The 26,725-nt window shown below is 42.9% G+C and overlaps 1 protein-coding gene across 9 annotated transcripts in view; it reads right to left on the bottom strand.

Moving 5' to 3' along the window:
• FYN (FYN proto-oncogene, Src family tyrosine kinase) overlaps nucleotides 1-26,725 on the bottom strand; it is a 210,241-nt gene that overhangs the window by 96,664 nt on the left and 86,852 nt on the right. For 6 of the 9 annotated variants that reach the window (XM_003898298.3, XM_017958404.3, XM_009206262.4 and 3 more), the window contains one exon: nucleotides 21,765-21,834. The gene's annotated coding sequence lies outside the window, so the exon portion shown is untranslated. Of the gene's footprint in view, nucleotides 1-127; nucleotides 5,465-21,764; nucleotides 21,835-26,725 lie in introns of those variants that run through there. The other 3 variants (XM_009206261.4, XM_017958406.3, XM_021937970.2) reach the window with 3 other exon arrangements.

Below are 26,725 nucleotides of genomic sequence, written 5' to 3'. Positions count from 1 at the left end.
CAAGAAGACGCTTCCTTCCTTTGGCTTACTCTCATACCATCAGCGGGGGACAGTGCAGACTGCGGCCCAGCATTTAGGACAGCAGGACGGGAATGAAAATTCTGGGCATGAACAAAGTTCCACTTACCACCTCCAGAATGTCGCTTCTCTGATTAGCAACTTTCTCCGCTCTGAAGCGTGGCCTCCCAGCCTTCAACACCAGTGGCCTATATTTTTTCCACCAATCTCCCACTACCCCTCACACACTCTCCAGCCAGGATGGAATGCACCTCCACATAACTGTCCATGCAGTTCCCACATCTTGTTCACTGGCCAGGCCCATGCGAGTCTTACCCTTCACATAAGCCTCCCTTCTCAGCTCCTCAGGCCTGTGCTGGTCTCCCCCTCTCTCAGCTCCTTGGCTTATACCCAACACTTGATCATTTGCAGGTGAGACAGTCAAATTATTTAACTGTTTCCTGTGCATGGCAGCATCTCGTAAGGGTTAGGGCCAAGAATCTCTTTGATTCTCCCCATTGCCTTCTTCTGGCTTCTGGCACAGGTCTACAATATAGTAGGTTCTCAAAACCAGGACATAGATCTTTGAAAGTGGAGTGATTTCACTGGCACTTTTTCTGACAATAATTTTGTGAGCAATCTCTTCCTTCTGGTCTACCTGTCTGCCTCTCTCTTTATGCTTGTCTCATCCTTAAGAGCAAAGAATGGCATTTTTCCTGCTCACTCTTCTCAGCTCATAAACAAATGGCTTCCTCTTTACTTCAGCCCTCATGGAATGGTGCTAACCGAATGGAGGCTGTCCACAAGGGTGCCGGGTCCTCTCGCCTGCTCACTCCCAGGCACCCAGGCACTCAGAGGGTGCTGCACCCTCAGTGCCCATTCTCATCAAGGACTGTGGATCTTTTGGTTCCCCCCTAAGGATTCTTGCCCTTTGGGACTTTGGTAGGCTATGTTCTACATTCATTTACTCACCCGCTCATTCAGCACCTAGTTCCTTAGTGCCTTCCGTGTGCCAGGTACTGTTACGTAAACTCATTGTTGTATGTCTTGTTTCCCCACCTACATTGAAAGCTCCCCAACGGCAACGATTATCTGCTACGATTATTTAATTGTCGCCAGAGAATCTAACAGTGCATTCAGAAAGTGTTTGAAAAATATTTAACTGACTGAAAGCAGAAGGAGACAAGAATTAAAGCAGAAAGCTTCAGTTTTCATTTGATTACTCTCTCCACCGTGGTTTGACTAGAGATGGCGTAAAAAGATAAGGGAAAACTTTGACACCAGCAGACTGAGTAGAGCCTTCATTTTTTTTTTCTGGGCCTCTGTCCAGACCAAATGAGACAGTGGCGTATGTGAAAACATTCTTTAAGTTGCAGAATATTTTACAAATATGAAGTGTCATCATCATTATGATATGCATCACCCATACCTTACTGTGAAAAGTTTGATTCCAAACAATAAGCAACAAATCACCCCATTTTGCAAACTCCTGCAACCAGCAGCATAATACAGTCAGGAAAAAAAGCTGACAGCCTGACAAAACCCAAATGGAAAATTAAAATGAGCAAGAACAGCCACACACCCAAAGAGAGAGCAAACCCGCGCTGCTTGGAGGAGGAAATCCTCTAATTGCCTCCACACTCCTGCTCACTTCCATCTGCTTGCATTTAAGGAAACCCAACTACTGGGCTCCTTGCAGCTGTAGAGAAAAAGATAAGCGTCCTAAGTGCCTGGATGGCTGCAGCAGGCAGGGACTGACAAGGAGGACAGAAGATCCACAGGCAAGGCTCAACAGCACATCTAACAACAAATTTAATGTGTGTTATGCAAAACAGCAATCCAGCTCTCCTGGCTGTGAGGTCACATGAAATAATAACGGAACTCATTCTCAGGAGAAAGGCGGCAGTGGCGTGTGTGGGCAGGAATGCTGCAGTGCGCTCCTCACACAAAGAAGCCTATGGCCCTCCCCAAGCTGGGAGTTGCACGGAGCCCAGGCTGCAATTAGGTTTCCTGCAGAGAAGTGACTGGAGACATAGGCACCCATGTTCCTCACTGTGGGGTAACTAAATCACCTTTGGTTTTTAAAAACTTAAGTGCAATCATAGTTTATTGCATGCCAATAAACTATGCCAACCTTTTGATTCCAGTCTCACTTTGACCATTTTGCCCCTGCTCTTTCTATCTGAATCTCACTAGTCCCATTCTCCAGTCTGCCCCTGGCCTTCTCCCTTTCTGGGCTGCTGACCACCTACGCTCAGGACCTTACTGTGCCTCCATAATCAGAGGGATCCCCTAAGGTGCAACTAAATCGTATAATTTAAAAAACTCCACATCTTGAAGAACAGGCAGTTCACTGTCAGATGATGAAACTGGGGTGCAGAGATGCAAAGACACAAGGTGTGTTCACATCACCAGCCAGTGGCACGGACAGGGCCTGACAGCAGATATCTACAACTCAACATACATAAAACAGAAAAAGGACACCAGCACTTGGTGGCACTTGTTACAAGCCAGAGACTTGGCAGGGAGCCTTCACATACTTTATCTGAGTTCAAACCTGACATTAATCCTGTGAGCTGGACTGAAAGCAGTTAAGCCACTTTCCCAAAATCTTGCAGCCAGTAATGACAACGTTGGGATTCATTCCCCGGTCTGACTGCAAAGCCTGCTCTTCCTTCTAGCCTGTACTGCCAAAAGATTTCAGGGTGAAGGAAGCTGATGGAGTAGTTAACTCATGAGATGGATTCCTCTTTGTGGCTTTATACCTGCTTGTGGTCTAGTGAAAGAATAGTTAATGAATGGTATGAATGGCAGTGCACTGGAATTCTGGAAGGTGAAGCTGAAAATCAGTAGGAAAGGTTGTTATTGAAAATGCCTTGGTTTCCTGGTGTGACCATAGTTTTATAATTTGTGGGGACCCTGGAAGATTCTGGAGAGGTGGGCTTTGTATCTCCAAGTGGCTCCCTCCTCCACAGCAGTCTAAAACCAGAAGGGCAGAGCCTTCCAGGGCCACAACCACTTGGCTTCAAGCACTGAAGGGTGGAGTGGATGCAGCCATGGCAGCCAAGCTTAAGAAGAAGAACGGTGGCTGCTGGGACCTCTGGGACTCTGCATGGTTGCAAAAGAGGGCTGCTAGCTGCTTGCCCAGGGTCTCCTTATACCTTTCGCAAAAAAAAAAAAATGCTCTCGAGAATCCCCTGGACAGGCTATCTGCCTCCAATCACCACTCCCAGTGCTGAGACTGCTGAGCATCCCTGGTCAGCTCACCATCAAAGCAGGACCCGCATTACATCATGGAGGAGTGTGGGTGGCTCGATGTTTTTTATGTGAAGAAATTGGTTATGCCCTTCCGTGAGAAGGAACAGCTTCAACACGTAGGCTGTATGTATGCAAAATGTTCCTTTGGGTAAATGGTAAGAAAGAAATCATCATGGAATCCTACCTAAGTGGCCTGAACTGGAAAAAATAACTTGTTCATTTTGTCTGGCTCTGGCTTTCTACGAGCAGCAGCGGTGAGGACGCTTCCTGAGTTGTTGGCCACAGCTGGGGGCCACCCTGGGAGAGGCTTTGCTTCTGAATCTGGTTTTCTGAGTTCTCTAAGACCTCACCAGTTAATGTTGATTACTTACACCTCTAAGTAAGCTCTATTTTATTGTGAACCACAATAAAATTCTAAGCCCCCCAAGTGACTAAGTGGACCCTCCTCTTGACCATGGGGATTCAAATAAACCTGGAAAACTAGTTCAGGCCATGAAGAGAAGGTGGGGGTCAGATCTGCCTCATTATACCCTCCTCCCTTTGGAGTTCAGGCACAACTGGCTGGCACGAACATTAAAACAGAGACCCTAAGGCTGACAGAACAGGCTCTGATAGCAATATGATACTAACTCCAACCTGACACTAGCATAACATCACATGACAGATAACAGGCCCCAAAAGGAAATCAAAGTATTTTACCCTAAAATATATTTCCTTGATGTATTTTGAAATGGCCTTGCAAAGATGTCTCTTGTGGGGGAAGTTTGCATGCAGGGATGTCCAACCTTTTTTCTTCCCTGGGCCACACATAAAATATACTAATGATAGCTGATGAGCTAAAACAAACAAACAAACAAAAAGTCCATGCATAATTTTTGTGATATCTGGATATCTACCACCTGCCACCACAGATAACTAAAAGATCCTCGCATTCAAATGGCTGGATACAGGTGAGAATCTCCTTCCCTTCCTAGGTCTCTCCCGTGACTCTGACACCTTTGATAAGAGACATTTACATTTATGCTCTCCAAAGCCTGCTTCTTGGAGGTTTCATCCACATGACAAGAATTTTATCTTCCAGGCCCCCTGACCCCACTTACCTCAATCTGATTTCAACTCTTCAGGCAAAGCTTCATTCTTTGAACCAACTGTCAATCTGGAAATATTTAAATCTACCTATGACCTGGAAGTCACCCCTCCTTGAACACACACACTGCCTTCGAGATGTCCAGCCTTGCTGGCCAAACCAATGTATGTGGGTTTATGTCTTTGTCTTACATATGTGGGTTTATGTCTTTGTCTGTAACTTCCGTCTCTATAAAATGTATAAAATCAAGCTGTAACCCAGCTACTCTGGGTACATGTTCTCAGGACCTCCTGAAGCTATGTCATGGGTCATGTTCCTTAACCTTGGCAAAAAAAACTTCTGAATTGATTGAAACCTGTCTCAGATACTTTTTGGCTTCCATTTGGTTTACTATTTTTAAAGTCAAAATTCAACCAAGTCTCAAAGCTCTCTTTGAAGCGGATATCAACAGGATAGGTATCTGAAAATAGCTTGTTTGTCTTGTCCAATGCTTGATAGTTAAGACAAAGTTTGCTTTTGTTGGAAACCTCCCAACATTTTATTATGAACAATTTCAAACATAGTTTTCGTAATTTTACACTGAATATCCATATACTTACCATCCAGCTTTTAACATTATTATAACATATGTGATTTATCAAATAGCTATGCATCTATTCATGCTACAAAACTTTTAACTATACATTTTTTTCATGGACTTTATTTTTCTGAAGTGTAGCTTGGGGGAAAAGAATGCTTTTCAAACACTTCTGAGTATGAATTCTTGCTTGAGCACTTACTATCTGGGAGACTTTGGGCAGGTGTGTGATTTCTTAGAGCTTCAGTTTCCATTGTTAAAAATGTGGGTAACAATGCCTACGGGTGCTGTGCAGATTAAGTGCGATAAAGTGTGGGAAGTGCCTTGCACACAATCAATTCAATATGCAGTACAAACGCACAACCAATTTTCAGCGCTCAGGCTATGCTATCTATGAAACAAAATTGAATTAGTCAAAAATAATGACAACAATTATCCAGCTATAGGTGAAGCAAGAATGGCAGAATGTTGATGATCACTGTTGGAGCTGGGTGAGGGTGCATGGGGTCCAGTATGCTACACTGCTTACTTTCTATACATTCGAAATTTTCCATAATAAAATGAATAAAATGTTAAAAGAGCAAATTGGTCACTGGATTTTGTCAAGAAAAAAAAAAAAAAAAGAAAGAAAGAAAAGAAAAAAGAAAAAAAGGGATTTGAAATATTTAATAAGAAGACACTGAGGAAGTAATAAGAAGTGGTGATACTGGGGTTACTGGGGGGTTGGGACCCCAATCTCACTCTCACAGCTGTGGGGCAGCGTGGGGAGGAGGAAGGACAAGTCTTGGGTATTTTGTAAAAGCTCCCCAGGTGATCTCGTTCACTCCTGGGTGAGAACCCCTATGCTGGCAGAAAAGTGTGAAACCACACTTTCCAGCATATTAATTGTGAGAATAAGTACTTTGCATAATGCAAAGTTTGTGCCTCTAGCTAATTTGCAGGCAGATGACACAGTGTGAGAAGCCTCTGATTTAGCAGAATAAAAACTATTTGTAACCAAACAGCCTCCCTCTGTTAAGTCAGGGGTAGGTTAACCAAGGACCTAATTAGAGTGCATTCTCCCACATCACTTATCAACTATCTTAACTCACAGAGCGAAGGGGTTCCTTTAGTGCTTTCGGAATTGGGAATCTGGAGAAAGGTGGAGGAAAAAACCCACGGACAAAGTTAAACAGAAGTAAAAGGAAAGACTGCTCTTTTAAAAAACAAAATATCACCCTCCTGTTCTAGTTCCTGAATTCCTTGCCTTCCCCGCTGTGGCTCATTCTCTCTTGTTCCCCTTTGCTGGCAGCTGGAGGCAAAGAGGGGGCTGTGATGGAACCGCTGGGTGAGACAGTATGTGTCCGGAGCCCTCTTGGTGGGGCCAAAGCAGCGTCTTTGTGGGCTGGGATCATGCGGAGGCAGTTAGAGTAGACAGGCCAAGCTTGGCCACCGCAGGGGAGCAAGGCCATTTGCTATCCTGTGGGTTTCCTGAATGAGGCCAGGAAGGAATGCTTGTAACAGAGGACACCTGCACACAGGGTGTGCGCACACACTCTCAGAGGATCGGAAGAATTTTTATACCTATGTGTGGTGGACTGAATTGTGTCCCCTCAAATGCATGTGTTGAAGCCCTAACCCCCAATGTAACTGTATTTGGAGAAGGGGGCCTTAAAGGAGGTTGATGAAAGTTAAATAAGTTCAAAAAGGTAGGGCCCTGATCCAATAGGGCTGGTGTTTTTTTGGGAAGGGGAAGAGACAGCAGGGGAACTTGCAGAGAGAAAAGGCCATGTGAGGACACCAGAGACAGTGGCCATCTGCAAGGCAAGGAGGGAGGCTCACCAGACCCTGACCCTCCCTGCACCATGATCTTGGACTTTCAATCTCCAGACTGTGAGAAAATACTATTCTGTTGTTTAAGCCACCTAGGCCTTTCCCCTGACAGAAATGCCCACCTGAAAGGAACCTTTACCTATTTCTCTGGCGTGTTATCTATGAATACGTTCTAAGACTTATTCAACAGTTCAGTTATTTTTAAGCACCTATGATGAAAAAGACACAGTGTTGGACATAGAGGTGAATTTTCTAGCCGGAGGGACTAGGAAGAAGTGACATTTAAGATGAGCCTTGCTGGATAAGCAGAGACTGACTAGAAATTTAAAAAAAAATATCTTTGCAGCAGATTAGACTTAGACTCTAAGTGACAGCAGGAAGGCATCCCAAGAGGTTAGAACATGAGTGTTCAAAGCCCTCCAAGGGCACAGAGATGGTTTGGTTTTGCCACAGGAGCACATTCGAAGTGAAAGAGTTAGATGTGGTAAAGAGGTGGGTTGGACAGACAGATAATAAAAGGCCTCAGATGCCAGGTTAAGGTGTTTAGGCCTTTCTTGGGGGAATAATAGGAGCCTTGAAAAGTTTTGAAACAAGAGAATGACAAGATTGATATATGTGTAAAAAGGGAAAAGTGAAGAGACTTGACACAGAGTAAGCACTTATGTGTGTCAGGCATCACGTCAGCACCACATCTCTTCTCTTTAAATCCTCAAAACAATACCATTTTGGACATGAGAAAGCTGAGTCACAGCAGGGTGGTGACTTGCCCAAGACCCCACAGCTGGTCAGCAATGGATCTCAGATGCCAGCACATGCCCAGTAGCAAAGTTAATGCTCTGCATTTCCTGCCATTTAACCTCAAGCTCACCTCCCACACCATCATGTATTTTCCTCCCAGTCAGAATGGCTATTTTAATAGGGCCTGCAATGTACACTGCTTTTAGGGTTGGAAAGCAGGCAGATTAACCACAAAAATTTCCAATGCACAGGGCACTTCTAGAAATATCATTCAGCCTTCTAAACAAAGCTATATGTAAACCGGTTCTTGCTGTCTGTATTAGTCCATTCTCACGCTGCTAATAAAGACATACATGAGACTGGATAATTTATGAAGGACAGAGGTTAAATTGAGTCACAGTTAAGCGTGGCTGGGGAGGCCTCAGGAAACTTACAACCACGGCGGAAGGGGAAGCAATCACATCCTTCTTCACAGGATGGCAGGAAGGAGAAGTGCCGAGCAAAGAGTGAAAGGCCCCTTATAAAACCATCAAATCTTGTGAGAACTCACTTACTATCACGAAAACAGCAGCATGGGGGTAACCGCCCCTATGATTCCATTACTTCCCACCAGGTCCCTCCCATGACATGTGTGGATTATGGAAACTACAACTCAAGATGAGATTTGGGTGAGGACACAGTCAAATCATAAAATGTCTTTTCCTATTACAACACAGTCAAAGGGTCAAGTTGGCAATTCTCCTATTGTGTCCTACAATATCAAAGTAACCAATGATCATAATTTACACATAAAGCTGTAAAAATACACAGGGAATATAGTGGTCCTGGTCCCAACATCGAATAAATTTTTAATGCAATATAAACAGCTGCTCTCAAATAAACTCTGCTTCCCAAATCCAACAAGATCACCCAGTATCCAGGAAGATACAATGCTGTTTTCTGTGTCTACCTTTAAATGACAAAGTCAGTCATGCTATGATCATTTGATCTTTTGACATAGCTGCTCTTCTAAAACTTCAGGTATATTGAAAAATGAGAGTAAAAATCAGGTTAGAAAGAGTTAATTCCCTTAATATGTAAAAATCAAAACATACCATGCAAGTAGAACAACTCATATTTTCTTAAATGTGCTCTCCTTCAAGGGCAAAGATTTTTGGTATTTTGGAAGCAATACTTACAAAGGTAACTTGGGCACTATCTTTTTTTTGTTTGTTTAGATGAAGTCTCGCTCTGTCGCCCAGGCTGGAGTGCAGTGGCGCAATCTCAGCTCACTGCAACCTCTGCCTCCCAGGTTCAAGCGATTCTCCTGCCTCAGCCTCCCAAGTAGCTGGGACTACAGGCATACACCACCACGCCCGGCTAATTTTTTATATTTTTAGTAGAGATGGAGTTTCACCATGTTAGCCAGGATTATCTTGATCTCCTGACCTCGTGATCCGCCCACCTCGGCCTCCCAAAGTGCTGGGATTACAGGAGTGGGTCACCACGCCTGGCCCTTGGGTGCTATCTTGAAAATTATGTGTGTACTCTAAGATACAATTGTGGCTAATGGTTTGTTAGAAGAGAGAAAAAACTGCTGAAAGCATCACTTCTATTCAACATACTTGCTGTGCTGTGCACCTACTGTGTGCCAGCACTGAGACCTGTGCTGGGACTAGATAGATCAGGATAAGCAAACTGAATCACATCAGGGGTTGTTAAAATTCCCTTAAAACTAATGAGAGTGTAAAAACTTTTTTTTTTTTTTTTTACGTTAGAATCAAATTCTGAGAGCTATTCCTTTGCAAAACAGGCAGAATACTTTTCACTTCCTTGTCTACTCACACCTCAGGAATCACGTGCTGTGGCTTTTCTGTAAAATTTTCACAAGAGAGCCTAGCTCTCTATCTTCAAAAGGCAGTGGGGTGGAAGTGGGAACATGTGCATGTATGTGTGTGTGCGCATGTGCGTGTATGTGGTTGTCGGGGATTCCTCCCTTTTTGCTCTATAGATATACTCATACTTTTCACACTGCAGCGTAATTGTTGGATACGGTTCTTATTCATTAAACAAAGTCCTTCGAGGTATATGCTGTGTCTCGATGTATCTCTGTTTTCCCAGACTAGGAATGATGCCCAGCACTGTTCTTTACATGTTTACTGAGTGAATGAATGATTGTTTCAACTGTGAGCTTTGTCTTCAGACTCCAGAACGTTTGACAGTCAACATATTCCTCATGGTAGGGCAAGTCAAAACTTTCAAAAATTTATATGCACGTGTACAAAGAGATTTCAGGACAAGCTCATTGAGGTGTAACTTATACACAATAAAGTTCTCCCTAAGTGTTGATAAGTGGATACAATTGAGTAAGAGCAGGTGGTTCCTACACACTTGCCAGGGCTCTGTTCTACGGGACTCTGAATGAATGGAGGGGCAGTGGGGCCTGGGGACCCGGATTTTTAATATCTTCTCAGGTGATTCTGGTAAAAACTCCAGGTCAAGAGTCCCTGAAGTAGATGATACTCTGCCACTATATTTTATATTTCCTTTCCTTTTCTCATCCCCAGGCCCATCCATCACTCTCAGTCAACTATTAATATTGAGGATAAAACCAAAACATTTCTGCTCAGCACCATACTTGGAAACAAAATCTAGGTACTCAGCCACTTGGCTGGAGTCAACTATAATTTCTGGTTATTTAGCAGAAATACAGCTGCTAAATGACATTTTGAAATGAACATGAGATATCCACTTAAAGAAATAAAAAGGCTTTGAATCAGAATGGGATAAAAGGATAGTGATTTGGGGGCTCTAAGTGTGTATTACTGTAGGGAAATGGTGGGGAAAGAGAAGAAACCAAGCCACTCACAACAACACTGCTCTAATTCCAAAGGCAACCCCACACCTAAAGTTTTTTAAACAGTGGATTTTAGGGGATCTGTGAATAGTGAGGTTGACATCAAGTCAAAATCCAAAGGATACAGCACTGAAGAGAATGTAAGAAAATTCGGTTGTATTACAGGAGGGCTGGCTTTGCAGTGCCATCCTTCAGTTACTGAAAGATATCAAAAAACTTGATCTTCTCTAGCCTTCACTTAACTGAGAATGTTGGAAGATGTGGGGTTTTGGCCTCAAAGTAGTAATATGGGACTATCTTTTCCCTATTTGAATTTCAATGCTTATAGCTCAGGGTTTGTAGTTCAGTAAAGTCTATCACAACAAACTCCAGGAGTCTATTGCCATTCTTCCGTCATTTTCTCCCGAGACTGTGATTATAATCTAATGATTCAAGTAGTGGGGTCAGTGGTCAGAGACTTGACATTTAGTGGAAATGGAATCTAACCTTTACCGGTATTTCATGGTGAATAATACTCAAAATGGAACCAACATATTGGGAGACTATTTGACTAGTTGGAAAAAGGAAACCTAACCACTGTTAATCAAAACAGACATATAACTGGTCTAAAAAATCAGATATAAACTTGTTCTGCTGAGGTCCTGGGGAGATAACTAGCTAGTAAATATTTTACAAACCCATTGATTAAGATGGGACTTTAAGAAAGAATGAATTAAAAAAAAACCAAAAAACAAAACACCCTGGCTTTGAAAAATGCCAGTGAATTACTTCTAAGAGAAAGAAAATTATGGAAACTCTGCTGTGGAGAAATTTAAAAGTATGCTTTACACTATCATTTACAGGCAGTGTATGTTGGTCTCACCAGCTGCCAGGACTGGCAGAAAACTGCTGAGCTAGCAGTCATGACCAAACCAAGCATCTCTCTGTAATTAGAGTTAGCTGGAGAGGGGGAAAATGGCACAAAGAGGACAGGAATATGTGGTTTCAGATGGGGGGAGGGCAAAAAAGCAGATCAAGTTTCTCTTGAGATTTAAATTACAGAACCTAGCTGGGTGTGACCTTGGACTATGTCCTGCGTACCGCTGTGCCGCCCCACACTACGTCCTCCATACTGCTGTGCTGCCCAACCCCGTAGCCAGCAGCCACACTGGGCACATTTCAAGTGGCTTGTCCAAATTGAGATATGCTGTAAATATAAACTACATGTGAAATTTCAAAGACTTAGTACAAAAATATCTCAATAATTTAACATATTGACGGCATGTAAATGATAATATTTTGTACATATATTGGGTTAAACAAAATACAAAGTTTAATTTCACTCATTTCTTTCTACTTTCTTCTAACCTGGCTTCTAGATAGCTTTAAATTGTACATGCTGCCTGGCTTTGGTTTCTAGTGGACAGTGCTGATTCAGACATTTCCTTCTTCACTTGTTAAATGTGGCTGATGGTGGGAAGCTGGGGTGGTTCAGATGGGAAGAAACATTGTGGGTGACATGTCAGGGTAAAGCATTACGGTGACTGCTTGTAGACTGAAAACTTTAGCTTAGTATGAGGAACACACAAGACAGCCAAGCTAATCAAGTCTGTCCTAGTTTATTTTGTGTTCTTATATACCTGTGACTGGGTAATTCATAAAGATGAGAGGTTTATTTAGCTCATGATTCTGCAGGCTGACAAGTTCAAGTAGCATAGCGCTGGCACCTGCTCAGCTTCTCAGGAGGGCCATGTGCTGGGTCAAAACACGGCAGATATGTGTGAAGAGGCCAAACCTAGGAGGAGTGTCTTTACTTTGGAAGAACCCTAACCATTTCCTCGAGATCTAATCCAGTCTTGGGAGTACGAGAACTCTCTATCATAAGAATGGCATCCAGCTGCCCATGACCCAAATACCTCTCAACACTGCCACACTAGGGATCAAATTTCGGCATGAGATTTGGTGGGAACAAACCATAGCAAGGTTTACCTGGGTCCTCCTCAACCTCTCTGTGCTTCAGGTGGTTAACGTGTACAATGAGAGACAGGACCAAATTCTTGCATGATGAAGTAAGTCTACAGAAGCTCTTTACCTGCACCATTCCCGGTCACTCCAAACTCAAGAATAATTCTGGTTAAAACAAGTAGAATGACCAACAGAGATCTTTAGCCTCTGCCAGGACCCATCTGGAGACGCACTTCTATTTGTCTGTTAGTTCTGCTTCAGTACCTCTCAGGGACCGACCTGACAGAGTTCCTGTGACATGTTAACACAGTTAAAGACACACAAAGAACAGAGTGCGAGATAGGAACAACAGAGTCACACCCTTCTGAAGGAGTCAGAAAAATTCTAAAAAGCAAAATCCTACAGATGATATGCAGAGGGAAATGTATTTGCATTCTTTTAAACTTACATATGAAATACCTACTATTGTACTGTTAACCTACCCAATTAAAAAATCCAAGATTGTATAATAACACCTTGGCCTATGAAGTAATTCAGTTAAATAACACTTCTATGAAACCCAATTTTCCCCCTCTTCAAAAAAATCAAACATCCCCCAAATCGAAACAGTATCACTTCCCAAGCATATTAATTTCTGTGTAAAAGAGGATGTTAAAAACAAACACACAAACAAATGACAATGAAATTCCATTTATAAACAAAGCCTCGGCCTACCCACGGCTGCCTCAGCCAGCAGTAGTGCTGGTGCTGAAAACTGGCAACTGGGCTGATGAGTTTCACGTATCTGAATTAGTCACCGCCACTGAAAAGTTGGAATGGTTAACATAAAGATCCCGGTTTCCGGTTGGGCACGGCTCATCTGAGGTCCAGCAGCACCTGCCCTTTAGATGTGCCTAGCTTGTGTTTCTCCAGCTGCAGTCTCCTGGCTGACTTTCCTTGTTTAGGGACCTACTCAGTCAGGCAGGCACTTGTGGCCTGAGGCAAGAACTGTAGTGGGGGCGGGGGTCGGGGGCCGTGGGGGAGGCACGGCCAGAAGGGATGAGAGGGAACATGGAATTGTTGAAAAATCCTGGCTCTAAACCTGATAGATATGGCTCGATCTTAGCTCTCCCATAGAGTCTGGGTGACCCTGGGCAAGTCACTTCACTAGTCTAAGCTGTAATGTGGGAAGAAAGTGAAAAAGGTTCTACATGTGAGGAGCCTGTGTGGTACCCAGCATGCAGTAAATGCTTTGCTAAAGTTATTCCTTCTTATCCCAAAGGCAAGAAAAAAAAAGTTTAACCCAATCACAGCAAAATCCAGGTGACCACCAAGGAAATGGCTAGAAAACCATCACTGCAAAAATATGAAGGCCTAGGTCATACACTACAAATAATTCAGGAAGAGAAAGGTGAGAGTAAAAAGTATCAGACAATATTTCAAAGTAATAACTGAATCCGGTGAGGATTATCCATGATTACTGAAGCCACTGGATGAAAGGAAGGCTGGAGCAGGATGTTCACAAATGACCCACGTATCAGCCTACAGATGATTTATTAACTCAAGGTGCACCTTGACATTGGTTAGGTCTGGTTACCATCTTACCCAAGAGATGAAACCTAGCACTGAAGATGGTGGAACAAGGTGACTTCTGCCCCCTGATATGATGTAATATCAGGTGCATGACATCACTGATAAAGTATCCTTGGCAAAGATGTTTAACCTCCACCTAATAACAAGCCTCTAGATCTAACCAATTTTAGGAAGAGAAGAGCATGCTAAACAATGCTGTGAAGAAGCAGACAAACCCAGAGTGTAAGGTGTTCTATAACACAATGAACTTGAACTTTTCAAAAAGTCATTGTTTAAAGTTATATGATAAATGAAAGAAAAGTTATCAACCAAATTCATCAAGTGTATTTGATTGGTTACTAGATTTTGGGGTGGGGGTGGGGAGGTAAGTTATAAAATATTGTTTGGGATTATAGTGTTGAAATTTGAATATGAATTAATACTAGATAATATAAAACTAATAAATTTTTAAGATGTGGAAATAGTACTATAGTATGGTTATATAAAAGAATGTCCTTATTCTTAGAAGATAGGTGGTGAAATATTTAGAGGTAAAGTGTCAAGATGTTTGGTACTTTTAAACGGTTCAGCAAAATTTTATATAATATGTATAATTTATATATATAATTAGAAGAGGGAACAAAGCAAATGTTGCAAATGTAGAACAAATGGTGAATTTAGGCAGAGGACATAAAGTGTTTGTTTTACAATTCTCCGAACCAGCAAGTTGGAAATTTGTTTTACAATTCTTCCAACCAGCAAGTTCGAAATTTTCCAAAATAAAAAGTTAGGAAAGAAACTGGGAGAGAAGGAGAGGGAGAGAGGGAAAGAGAGAGGGGGAGGAGGAAGGAGAGGGAAAGAGAGAGGCAGAGGAGGAGCAGGGCGGGGAGGGAGAGAGAGGGGGAGAGGAAGAGGGAGAGGGAAAGGGAAAGGGAGAGGGAGAGAGAGAGGGGGGAGAGGGAAAAGGAGAGGGGGAGAGAGAGAGAGAGGGAGGGAGAGGGGGAGAGGGAAAGGGAAAGGGAGAGAGGGAGAGGGAGAGGGGAAGAGGGAGAGGAGAAGAGGGAAAAGGAGAGGGAGAGGGAGAAATACAAAACAGGAAAGAAAAAAAGATGAGATAATATCACTACTCCCTCTCTCCCTCTTTTAGAATCCCTTCAACATCTATATTCAGGTCAGTTGCCCTGGATTCCTTTTCATTCAATATGGTTTTATTTTTACCAATTTAATAAATTTCATTGTGTGCTCATCAAATTGATGTAGCCACTGTCTCAGCTCCCTTGCTGGCTGACATCAAAACTAAACTTTAAACAAAACTCCAACAGCTCCTGTAAGGGTTCACCAGGTAGGTATGAAGTTGAAGATAACAAATCAAAAACTTGTGAAATCAACACCTACTTTGCTATCAGGATGGTTTTAAGTCAGGTGGATGCGAGGCTATGGGCAGAGCATCCTACTGGGCTCTCATCCTTTCCAAAGACAGTACTCTCTCTCATACCTGCACTGGACACTCATGGAGGTAGGACAGGTACAATACAACATGCTGGCCAGCCAGGCCACCGGGGTTTTAGAGAGTCTATTTCCATATGAAGTGTGTCATGCCTGAGTTCTGATGCCTGGGGCAGCAATTGCATGACCTGCAGAATAGCCACTCTGGATTCAACTTTCAGGGAGTGAGAGCTCCCAATGAAGTGGAAATTAATTCTGTGATGCCTTTAACACAGAGAGGGCTATAAAGGATCTGGATTCAGATAATGCGGGTGTGCCCCTAGCTCTACTGCATTCTAGTACAACCTCAGAGCAGTGTTTCTCAACAGGGGTGCTATGAACACTGAGTTAGGGACAGTTCTTCACTGGGCAGGACTGTTCCAGGCACTGCAGGACATTTACCATCCCTGCCCCACTTTCTCTTGCATCATGTGCCAATGGCACCTCCCAGTCTTTGTGAGGACAACAACAAACCCCTCCCCATCTCCCACACACATTCCCAAATGCCTCCTGCCTTAGACATCAGCTAAATTCTCTGAGCCTCCAATGGGTGATAACATTGATTACACTGCCTAGGAAGTGGTTTGGGAAGATCAAATGTGCTGCAGCTTCCCACCCCACCCCACTTATTAAGAGGATGCAGTCCCCTTAATTTTTGAGATGCAGTCTTGCTTTGTCACCCAGGCTGGAGTGCAGTGGTGTGATCTTGCTCACTGCAACCTCCGCCTCCCAGGTTCAAGTGACTCCCCTGCCTCAGCCTCCTGAGTAGCTGGAATTATAGCGTGTGCCACCACGTCCAGCTAATTTTTGTATTTTTAGTAGAGACGGGGTTTCACCATGTTGGCCAGGCTGGTCTTGAATTCCTGACCTTAAGTGATCTACCCGCCTCAGCCTCCCAAAGTGCTGGGATTACAGGCATGCACCACTGTGCCCAGCTAGCTGTTTACAAACTTAAATGAGCTATACAAACGATAACCTAATACGCATCTGCACAGGCAGCCTGACATCAGAGGAAGGGCTGTGGGGTGGGACCAACCACCTGGATCCCAGGTGGGAACTATTACAGTCTTATCTCTCTAGTCATGCACTAGAATACATGACAGCTACTTGTTCTGAAAATGTTTCCTCTTAATAAGTGGGAAATTTTGATTTATAAGTATTGCTACAGATAAAAACTACAGCATAGTGTGAATTTTAGAGTGAAAGCAGATGGCAAATACTTGGATGATTGTAGCAGAGGAGCAGGATGGCCTCCCGCAAAGCAGCTTCAAGGAATCTGGTTTAGAATGTTGCCAAAACTAACCTGGAATGAAAATGATACTTCTCTTAGTGAGCAAGTGATACAATGATTGTGGAAATTACTCTAGGAACCAAGATTACACAGTAACACAGAAGATGACACCCTACCCTCCTATGCCCAGGGCTGATTTTCAAAATGATGTGCTTTAGGGATCTGTTCTTTAAATATGTGAGTGATGCTATGGAAGGGAAGCAGTCTTAAAGGGGGGCCAGACTGCTGCATACAACCTCAGATGTAATCGTAAGCCCTGAAGAAAAGTTGAGAATGGAGACTGGAACAGGGATTCTCACAATTTCGTGTGCATAAGCACCGCCTGGAGAGGCTGTTAAGAATAAAGTCACACACCCACCACAGAGATTCTGTCTGATTCTACCAGCCTGGGGTGGGCCAGGATCTGTGTGTTTAACGAGCTCTTAGGCCAATTCTGAGGAAGGGGCCCACAGGCTGCTCAGGGAGACTCAGGGACACCTCTCCAGAGGGCTCTCCGGTGGGAGCCTCCGCCTTTAACTCTTCCCATGGGCTATTCTTGCTCTCATGTTGTGGCCTTCATGACTCGGAATTTAGGTAAAAGTGTTTCTCCGGTCCCTAGGTCTGGTTGGATTTTGGGTTACAAAATTGTCCATTTTCACTCCTTATCTTGGCTTCTCCTCCTGCTGTACAAACATTGCGTAAAGAAGAAGCTAATCTTCTTTTGCTGAGCGGACAGAAAGTTCTGACCTCTCCTTGAAGGCCAAAAGTCTCAGGTATTAACAGAGAAGTTAAAGGCTGGGATGGAGGAGGTAGAGCAGGAGAAAGGCACAGTCTTAAAGAACAGAAGTAAAAGCAGATACCTACCCTGGGTCACAAGCCAACAGCAAAGGCATGGAAATGGACCCTGAGCATCACTCAGGGGTTGGAGTGGAGCAGGAGCAGTGCTGGCTGGGACACACCGGGTTGCAAAGGGATAGTTTTCCCACAGATACTTACATAAAAATATCTAGTGCCAACACGGTGTTTTTTTCACCTCCCTCAACTCTGCTTATTAGTCAATGTTCCTGAATGCCTCCAAATCCCATTCATCTTAAAAACAGTAGACTGAGAAAGTCTCTGTATCTCTGGACTTGGCCATCTGAAATGAGATCTTTTATCTTCCTCTTCTCTGGCTTTCCAGAATACATTTTCATAGCATTCTTGCAAAAGGAAAGACAATCAGAAAAAGAAAAATGAAGGGTAGTAAAGTTGAAAGAATATTACACCACAGCTTTGGTAAGAAAATATTTATGTCCACAAGCACACACCACACCCTTTCTGGGAAGATATTACTGGCCTAGAAGCCGGGTGAGTGCATCCCAAAATATACTTCACGAAAAGCACCATTACCTTCCCAAAATAGGCCCTATAATTAGGTAAAGTCTTTTGCAGTGGGTTGTCCTATATCATAAATTGACATATGTTGCTTTAATCTCCCTGCTTCAGCAAATGTAGCCATATTGGGCTACAAAAGCTCTCAGCGACTCACATTTAAACCAGATTGTGGTGTCACTAGCAAACTGATGCAAATAAACAGCTCTGTGTACCAAAATACTCAATCTCAATCATCTGTAATGAGATCTCTCTCCTCCCTAAGCACATTTTCATCACACCAGAACCGCCTTGATTCAAAAAGAAGGACTAGCCCAGATTGAAATACCGTTTAATCTTAGAGGTCATCGAATGACTAACACATCTGAAGAAGCTGGGGTTGAAATTTAAAACACGAGACAATCTCTTTTGTGTAAATGCTGGGATCATGTTGTGTGAGTCTTGTTTTTATCTTTAGTTGACCGTCATTCTCTATAAGCCGTCAGAGGCCCATCTGTCTGTCTGAATTCATTTAGGTCATTTTTTGCTTGGAGTCAGGGGTAATAGAAGGGATAGCCTCTTGGCAGCCTTTCCACTCAGATGATTTTCTGAACAAATTTCTTTAAGTTTTTTAGCTGTATATTTACATATAATCAAATGTTAAGATATTTCAATTTTTAAACCTTCAAAATAATAAGTACTTTAAACATTTACACTTAAAAAATTACTTATAATCTCAGAGTTTCTCAGCTTGGCATTACTGAGATTTCGGGCCCGACTGTTCTGCATGTGTGCGCGAGTGCGCGCTGCTGATCTATGAGATATATTTTAAGACACTGAGCAGTATCCCTGGCCTCCATCCACTAGATGCCACTAGCACACACCCTCTTCCCTCCCCTAATTGTGACAACCCAAAATGGCTTCAGATATTACCAAATGTCCTCTGGGGAGGCAAAACTAACCCCGGTTGAAAACCACTGCTCTCTCTATATGTATTTATGTGTTTATATATCACTTCTTGTCATGGCCAGAAGAAAGAAACCCAGGCTTTTCAAGGTACTCACAAGTTTAGTTGGAAGAATTTCAAACTTCCTATGACTTGTAATGAGGAATCGGAATCTGTGACACAGTACTGCCTCTAAAGATTTATCAACAGCACCATGCTGCCTCAGACTGAGGGTGCCAGGACCTGGCTTCATTTCAGACAAGCCCTATAAGAGGATGAGCTGCGCCTGAGCTCTTTCTTGCACTGCCACCCTCCCTACTTTTAGGAGCTCCTTTCTTAGAAGACTGCGTTAAATAAATCTCTTATGATCCATGACTAGACGCTTCATACTAATTGTGAAAGGAAGAGGATTGGGTGTCTATTAACAGCATCCACAGAAGCAAGCACCCTCTGTGCTCCTCCTGGGCCATACCTATGCGTCAGCGTGTCTAGTGCTGGTCTAGGTGCACAGGAGAGGTGTGGGGAAGCAGATGCCTCCTCAAGGAGCTCTGCCAGATGGAGAGGGGTATGAAAATAGCATCAGAGGACAAAGAGGCCAGGACTGGGAGATGGTAAGTTCACCCAGAGAAGAGAAGATGAATGAGGAAGGACAGTGTCTTCAAATATTTGGTGGGCTGGAGTGTTAGAAAGTGAGCGGACTTACTTTGAAGGTGAGTAAGAGCAATAGGTGATTCAATAAATATTTAACACATTTATGCTTTCTATGTGCCAGGCACTATCCAGGCACCAAGACTCCGGAAAGGAACAAGACCAAGTCCCGGTCCCATGGAGCACATACACTGTATTAATAGTTCAATATAAGGACTGGATGGCTTTTCTTTCTTCCCTCCTCCCTCTCTCCTTTGCATTCCTCACTTTCTTTTTTTCTTTTTTCTTTTCTTTTGAGATGGAGTCTCGTTGTGTCACCCAGGCTGGAGTAAAGTGGCGCAATCTCGGCTTAATGCAACCTCCGCCTCCTAGATTTGTATTTTTAGTAGAGATGGGGTTTTATCATGTTGGCCAGGATGGTCTTGATCTCCTGACCTTCTGATCTGCCCTCCTCAGCCTCCCAAAGTGCTAGGATTACAGGCGTGAGCCACCGCACCCGGCCTCCTCACTTTCTTTTTAACAAGTTGGGCTAATTGTTCAATTTTTAAATGCTGGGTTTTTTTTTTTTCCATTTTTAAAATTCAGGTCTAACTAACATTCAGGAGAACTCACCCTTTCTAGTATACAGTTCTGTGAGTTTTCACCAAAGCATACAACTGCATAAATACCACCAGAACTGAGAGACAGAACAACTATACCTCCCCTCTCCCCACAAGGGTTTCCCTGTAGGCCCTGATTGTCCTTTTAATTGAACCAAGGTACCCTGTGCAACAGCAAGCTCCTTATCTCTGGAAGAATTTGAATTCCCTTGTCAGGGATCAGTAGAATACTGTTTTTTTGCTTTTGTTTTGTTTTTTTTTTGCTAGCAGGGGATTGGGCCAGACAACCCTTGAAGCCATGTCCCTCTCTTTGATTCCATGAAATGGAAGCACAGTCACTTACAGACATCTGACCTTAAACACTGGCCCATCTGCAATGCCACAGCTGAGTCTCCCAACCACAGGTAAAGGCCCCACCCAAAAGCCAAATTCTTTCAGTCAAAGCTCAAAAATTTCAGCGCAGCAATCCGATCCCTGTGAAGGCTACGTAATAAGCATAGACAAAAACGTAAAATCAAAAGAAAGGTTTGGAAATGAAAGCTTAAACATGGCAATTGAGGTCCAACCAATGGTGTCATCTATCCCCACCCTTCTTTCCTCATAAATGTGATTCAAAATGACGTTAACTCCAAAAATGAACAGAGCTCAAACAAGGTGACCTCCCTGGTTGTGAAGGCGGCAGGAAGGGAGTTAGTTAGCCAGACTTGTCTAAGAATGGGTCTCCAGGGTTGGAAAAGGTGGTAAATGTTGCAGGGATTCCCACAGGTTCTTATGAAGTAAATTTTGGAGGAGGGGTTGTGGTAAGTAGCTGGGATGCTCTAGCAACATCAAAGGGTTGTAACCGGCCCATCCCAGCAGCCTTCCTGCTGGAAGATAAATATGCCTCTTGGTAGCTTGACTTCAATGGGAAATGTCCAGTCTCCAAACAAGGCTGCTCCATTCCTAAGAATGACTGGCTTTATTGAGCACTTACTATGCTCCAGCACTACCTACCTCATTTTATTCTCACAACAACTCTACGAGGTAGGTAACATAAGCCTCATTTTACAGAAGAAGAAATAGGCTCAGAGAGGTTATCTAACAACCAGTAGGTATAGAACTTACATTTTAACCCAGGTCTCCTGATTGCAAAGACTATCCTCTTACCTTGCTAGCAAGGTCTGGGCGGTCGCTGAATTGAATGTTCTTGGTCTCCCAAGACCACTGTTATGCTGGCTGTGGGCTGGCTCCCAGGCAAGCTGGACTTGTAGCTTCCTTTAATTTCCCATTTCCTAAGCTGCCTGCTTTTCTTTCTTTTAATATATGGGTCACATGGATCTCTCTGTTTTGGAGACTTTTATTCTTTGGGTCTGCAGGTTTATTACTCTTATATTACATGGCTGGCTTAGCACATAAACTGTCAAGGGTATTCTTTAACCGGCATCCAGAAACTTTCTAAATCTAGACTTACTACGTTTTAGAAAACCCCATATTGCTTAATACTATCAGCAATAACAAGAAAAAGTATCACACTGTCAGAAAACATCAATGTCACATTTAATTATAGAACTCCATTCTGCCTGAGTTTAGTGCAGAAGTAAAAGATGCACAGAACAAGGCAACAGCTTCCCTTCATAAGCACCATTTTACAGCAAGAGGCATTCGAAGTAAATGCAGCAACACTTACCAAAATTTCCGCCAACGATCACAAACTTTATATACACCACATGTCTTCTACAACAGCGGCAGGACTGGTCCTGGAAAACAATACCACAACAAAAGAAAAACCACATCATTAAACACAAATAATTGAATACACATTATGTTTCTCTTCTGTAAACTGCAGCCTCTTCCTCTGCTTTGGGCACCCATCAATGTACTAAATCCCACCTACCAGTTTTCTCTGTTTTTTTCCCAGTAAGATGAAACCAATCTACAAATCATCTCAGTATTCATTAATAAAAATTTAAATACTAGACAATGAAATACACCAGAAACTATGCTTATAAATATCTGAATGTTTAGCCCTTTGAAATATTTGAAGACAACAATGGAAAAATATCTACAGTTGAACTATAACATATTCCCCCAAACCAATTCCTCTTTTCCTTTTTTCCAGTAATATCCTCCCTTCTTGCCAGCTAGCTGTGAGACCCTGGACAGTTTTCCTAACCTTTCTTTTCTAGGCTTTATTATGTGTAAAACAGGGATTACTGTACTGACTTCATAGAGTTGCTATGAGAATTGAATGATATCAATTAAAGAACATATATACACGACATAGAAGGGCTTATAACAGCCTCTGGCACACAGTAAACACCCAGTAAGCCTGAGCTGTTATCATCATTCTCCCAGTCCCTCAGGCCTGTAAACTAACATGGCCTTCTTCACCTCCACTGCACACCCTGGCCCAGTCCAGCCCCACAAGAGTTCCACAGTGGTGCTGGGAACACACTGCTTCTCCCTATTCTCAACGTTACACTCCATCTGGTCAGCATCATGCCTGGCATACACTGGTCTCTTGGCCTCCAGTTTCTTCCCTTCCCATCCAACTCTCATGGCTGTACAAGGCATCCTTTCTAAACACAACCTATACAGCCTGTCCTTCCTCAATGGATGGACCTTCCACCACCTCCTATGACCTCCAAATTTACCTATTGAGTCATGTTAGCCAGGCACTCAAGCTCACCCCAGCTTTTCCACATCTTCCTATCAAATGATGTAGTGCCCAGAGGCCTGTCCTGCCTCTGAGACTCTAGGTAGGCCATCCATTCTCTGGTAGGAGGCCTGGCCATTGTCAAAGGCAGGGGCTCTTTACCTTTTGTGCTATGGCCGTCTAAAGACATCTTTCTCAGAATGATGTTTACAAATGCTTGAAACTAATACATGAAATGCACAGGAGTCAAAAACAGAGTATACTGTTATACGGTTAGCAAAATATTTGACAAAATTGTTATGAGCATCTTTCAATACTTAAATAATTTTCAAGAAGTCTAATACACTGTAATTTTGAAGTACTATTAGGCATAAATGATACTTCAGAATATCTATAACTGTAATATAGCATGAAAATATTCATAATTTCTTTTTTTTAAAAAAAACATGGAATTTATTATTAGGCACTAGGCCTGCCTTGACCAATATTGTAGCCACTAGCTACATCTGGCTATTTAAATTTAAATTAATTAACATTAAATAAGTGTAACAACTTAGCTCCTCTGTGGAATATTCATAATTTCTATGAAGGCCACATAGCTAATGCTACTTTCATAATATTAGGAAACGTACAATTTCAGATAAGGGTTAGAGACAATGATGAGATCATGTTTTTCCCCATCTAATTTCACTGGTCCCCTGAACTACACGCATGGACCCAGCTTTCAGGCCTAGCTTCATTCCCATTGCCTTTTCTACCTTGATTTTCCCAACTCAGTATTATCTTATGCCTCTTTATTTTTCTCTTTTTAAAAATACTTTATTTCATATAGGTACTTTAAATAAATGTACTACTTTTAAAGTCAGCCTTTTAATTTGTCAGGGAAGGTCCTACCTTTTTCCCTATTTTAAAATTCCTTCCACAGCTAATAATGCCTTGCCTTATCGCAGCACAGAGGGGAGGCGCTCATCAGGACTGTCGAGTCCATCCACAGGTAATGGCGCAATCTGCTTGTCCCACATGAGCTCAAGTAATCATTAATATTATCTCATTGCTGCTTGGCAGCCTATGAGGTCCTAAACATGTAGATGGGACACCTAAGCATTCTATATTTAGACTATACATTACTGAAGGTAGGCAACACAATGTTGTCTTAATACTTCTCCTTTGAGAGTGAGCGATTAGTCTATGCTGTTGACTGACAGATCACCTGGGAACAGACTAGCTGTTCAATCATTCTGTCAATATACAGGGCGCCTGTGTGACACAAGCATAATGCCTGCCTTGCTGGGGCTTCAAGTCTAGCAGCTTTCCCCAGCTAGCCCAGAGTAGCAGATAACCTCTCAACCTTTCAGGTCCTTTGAATAGACAAGACACAACTGGCGATTTCCTAAGTATGGGCACTCTGGTGACTCATGCTGGTGAGGCCAGGTACAGTTGCTCTGGTCTCTACAGGAGACCACACCAAGCTCCAGCTTCCCATCAGTCTCATAGATGTGAACCAGTGGTTCTGAGGCAGGTGGGACAAACAGACTGAGCAGTGAAATTCCATGTCCCCTCCTGGGTGATGCTGTCTAGCACATGAGGTCCAGGACAGCAACTACCACAGTGACTATCTCGGGAAGGTCTACTCAGCACCTGTCCACATACTTCATGCTAAGCCCACTGAGCCTGTGATTGTCCAGCTTCAGGGTGGACACTGGTCCTTCCATCTTATCAGCCTTTTTCCTAAACAGCTGCAGCACAGGAATCCTGTGTATCTTTTGTCAAGCACAACAAAATAACAGAACAGTTCTTCCTTTTCAAACGAATAGAGCATAATGACTTTCTCCACTGAAAACCACTTATAAGCGCATTGTGGCCATTCACTTTGGCAGAAATTCACCATTGGCAGCATTTTTCATACCCAATATCATGACAAGTGACTCTTAGGACAAGTGGGGGTGTACTCTCCCTCCCCAATAACCATGACTGATGAGATTTCCACTCACAGAACAAAGGCTGGATTTGGCACACTCTTTTTATACTTAAGGCTATTTCAATCCATTTCATTTGAATTTGTTCTTTTTGAGACACACTAGATATATGGTATTCATTACTAATAAAAATAGCTGAATGATAGCAAAACAGGTGGCATGACTGTTTTATCTTTTGTTTCAAGAACTGCAATGCCTGCATCACCATAAATGAATAAAATTTTTGTGAGTGCTCCCACGTAACAATTCTGCTTTTAATACATATCACAGACTATTGTATGACTCCCGGTATAAAGTTAAAATGCTAATTACACACTGAACACAAGCATCTCTAATATAGTTCTCATCTGCATGTGGTCATTCCCTCTTTCTTCTTCCCAACAAAGCCCCCATATTTCTGCACCCACAGTGCCCATGGGCACATGGCAGCAGCCCCAGCTGCGAGTGGGGGTGGGACACTCCAAGATTTTGCAGTGTGCTGACCTGCAACATTCGCATCACCCGCGAGCTTGTAAGAGCTGTCGGCTGAGGCCTCACCCAAGCCAGCTGAATCAGAATTGATTTTGAAAGTTTCCCCAGGTGATCTGTGTGCACACGGAAGTTTGAGAAGCATTCATCCAAGAGATATCCATTCCTACTGCCAGTGATTGGTTTTAGAATAAGCATGTGGCCCAGTTTAAGCCAATGCGATGTGAAGAATGTTTTTCTGGGAGCTTCTACTCACTCCTTTGGGAGAAGCTCCCTCCTCTGAATGTAGTGTGGAATGTGACACCTAGAACTTCTACAGCTATTTTGTTCCAGTATAAGGATAAAGCTGGTCCAGAGACAGAACAAACACAGTGAAGCAGAGTGTACGTTACTGCATTAGGTTGGTGTTGAAGTCTGTGTGACCTCTGGATTTCCAATAAATGTCTTATTGTTTAGGACTCCTTGACTTGGGTTTTCAGTTACCTGCAGCTGGAAAACATCCTCACTAATCAGTCTCCAACAAAGCATCACAAAAAGAATAGAATGCCAAGGCCCTGGGCTCAGGCACACGTGGGACAAGGCAGAATGTCCAGAGATCAAAGCCATAGTTCAGAAACTCGTTTTGCTCAGGGAACTGACCCCATAGTATTTCCAGTCCTGATAACCATGGTACATTTTGCACATTTCCAAAAGCTTTCTAAATCAGCCAGTCTAAATGATCAACTGGAGGAAATGCTGAACACTTTCCAAATTATTTTAACCAGGATGGTCAACAGTTGCCTTCCCCAGAAGCCATACTGATATGTCATTTCCTGCAAAGACAATGGGAGACTAATTGCTCAGCTTCAGACTCTAACAGGGAAGACAACCTGTGACATGTAATTACTGAAGGGTAAAAAAGGAAAAGCTTGAGGCTCTCGGAATCTGTTTCTGGATCTGCTCTAATTACCTGGGGAAAATGAAAAAATAAAAAATAAAAGAGCCAGCTGGTCTGGGAAAATATTTGAGGGGCTGGCAGTTCACTTAGGCAGTCACCCATACAACTTTATACATATCATTGGTACTTATTAAAGACCTTTTTCAGGAAACCAAATAGACCAGCTATTATACAAAATCATACGTGGCTTTGGTCTAATTCTGCTTCACACATAGAAGTGATAGAGTCAAGGAGAAATGCATGTCTAAATGGACATTATCTCTTTGGTGTGTCCTAACTTCTTAGCCACAAGAGCGTATTCCTGGGGTTAGGTTTGTTGTATGGACTTGATGAAGAAACGTGCTTTCCATCAAGGAGTGGAACATTGATTGGTTCTCCACAGCATGTTCCCAGGTTCTATCTCCTCAGAACTCCTTCTCTCTCAATACTGTTTTGCTATCTCTTTCCTGCTACATACACTTCCACTGTCCCAACTGTCATCCCATGGGATAAGTTTCACACTACATTTCTAGATCTATCTCCCATGTTCCCAGTTCCTCTGCCACCCCCTACAGAGATAGTGCCTCGAGGGTACGGATTTTGTTTTGGTTACTGTTATTTTCCCAATGCTT

Source organism: Papio anubis, chromosome 6, assembly GCF_008728515.1.
Source record: "Papio anubis isolate 15944 chromosome 6, Panubis1.0, whole genome shotgun sequence".
In the NCBI taxonomy this organism is placed as follows: Eukaryota; Metazoa; Chordata; class Mammalia; order Primates; family Cercopithecidae; genus Papio; species Papio anubis.
Note: the sequence above shows the minus strand (reverse complement) of the source record. Positions and strands in the feature narration are given on the sequence as shown.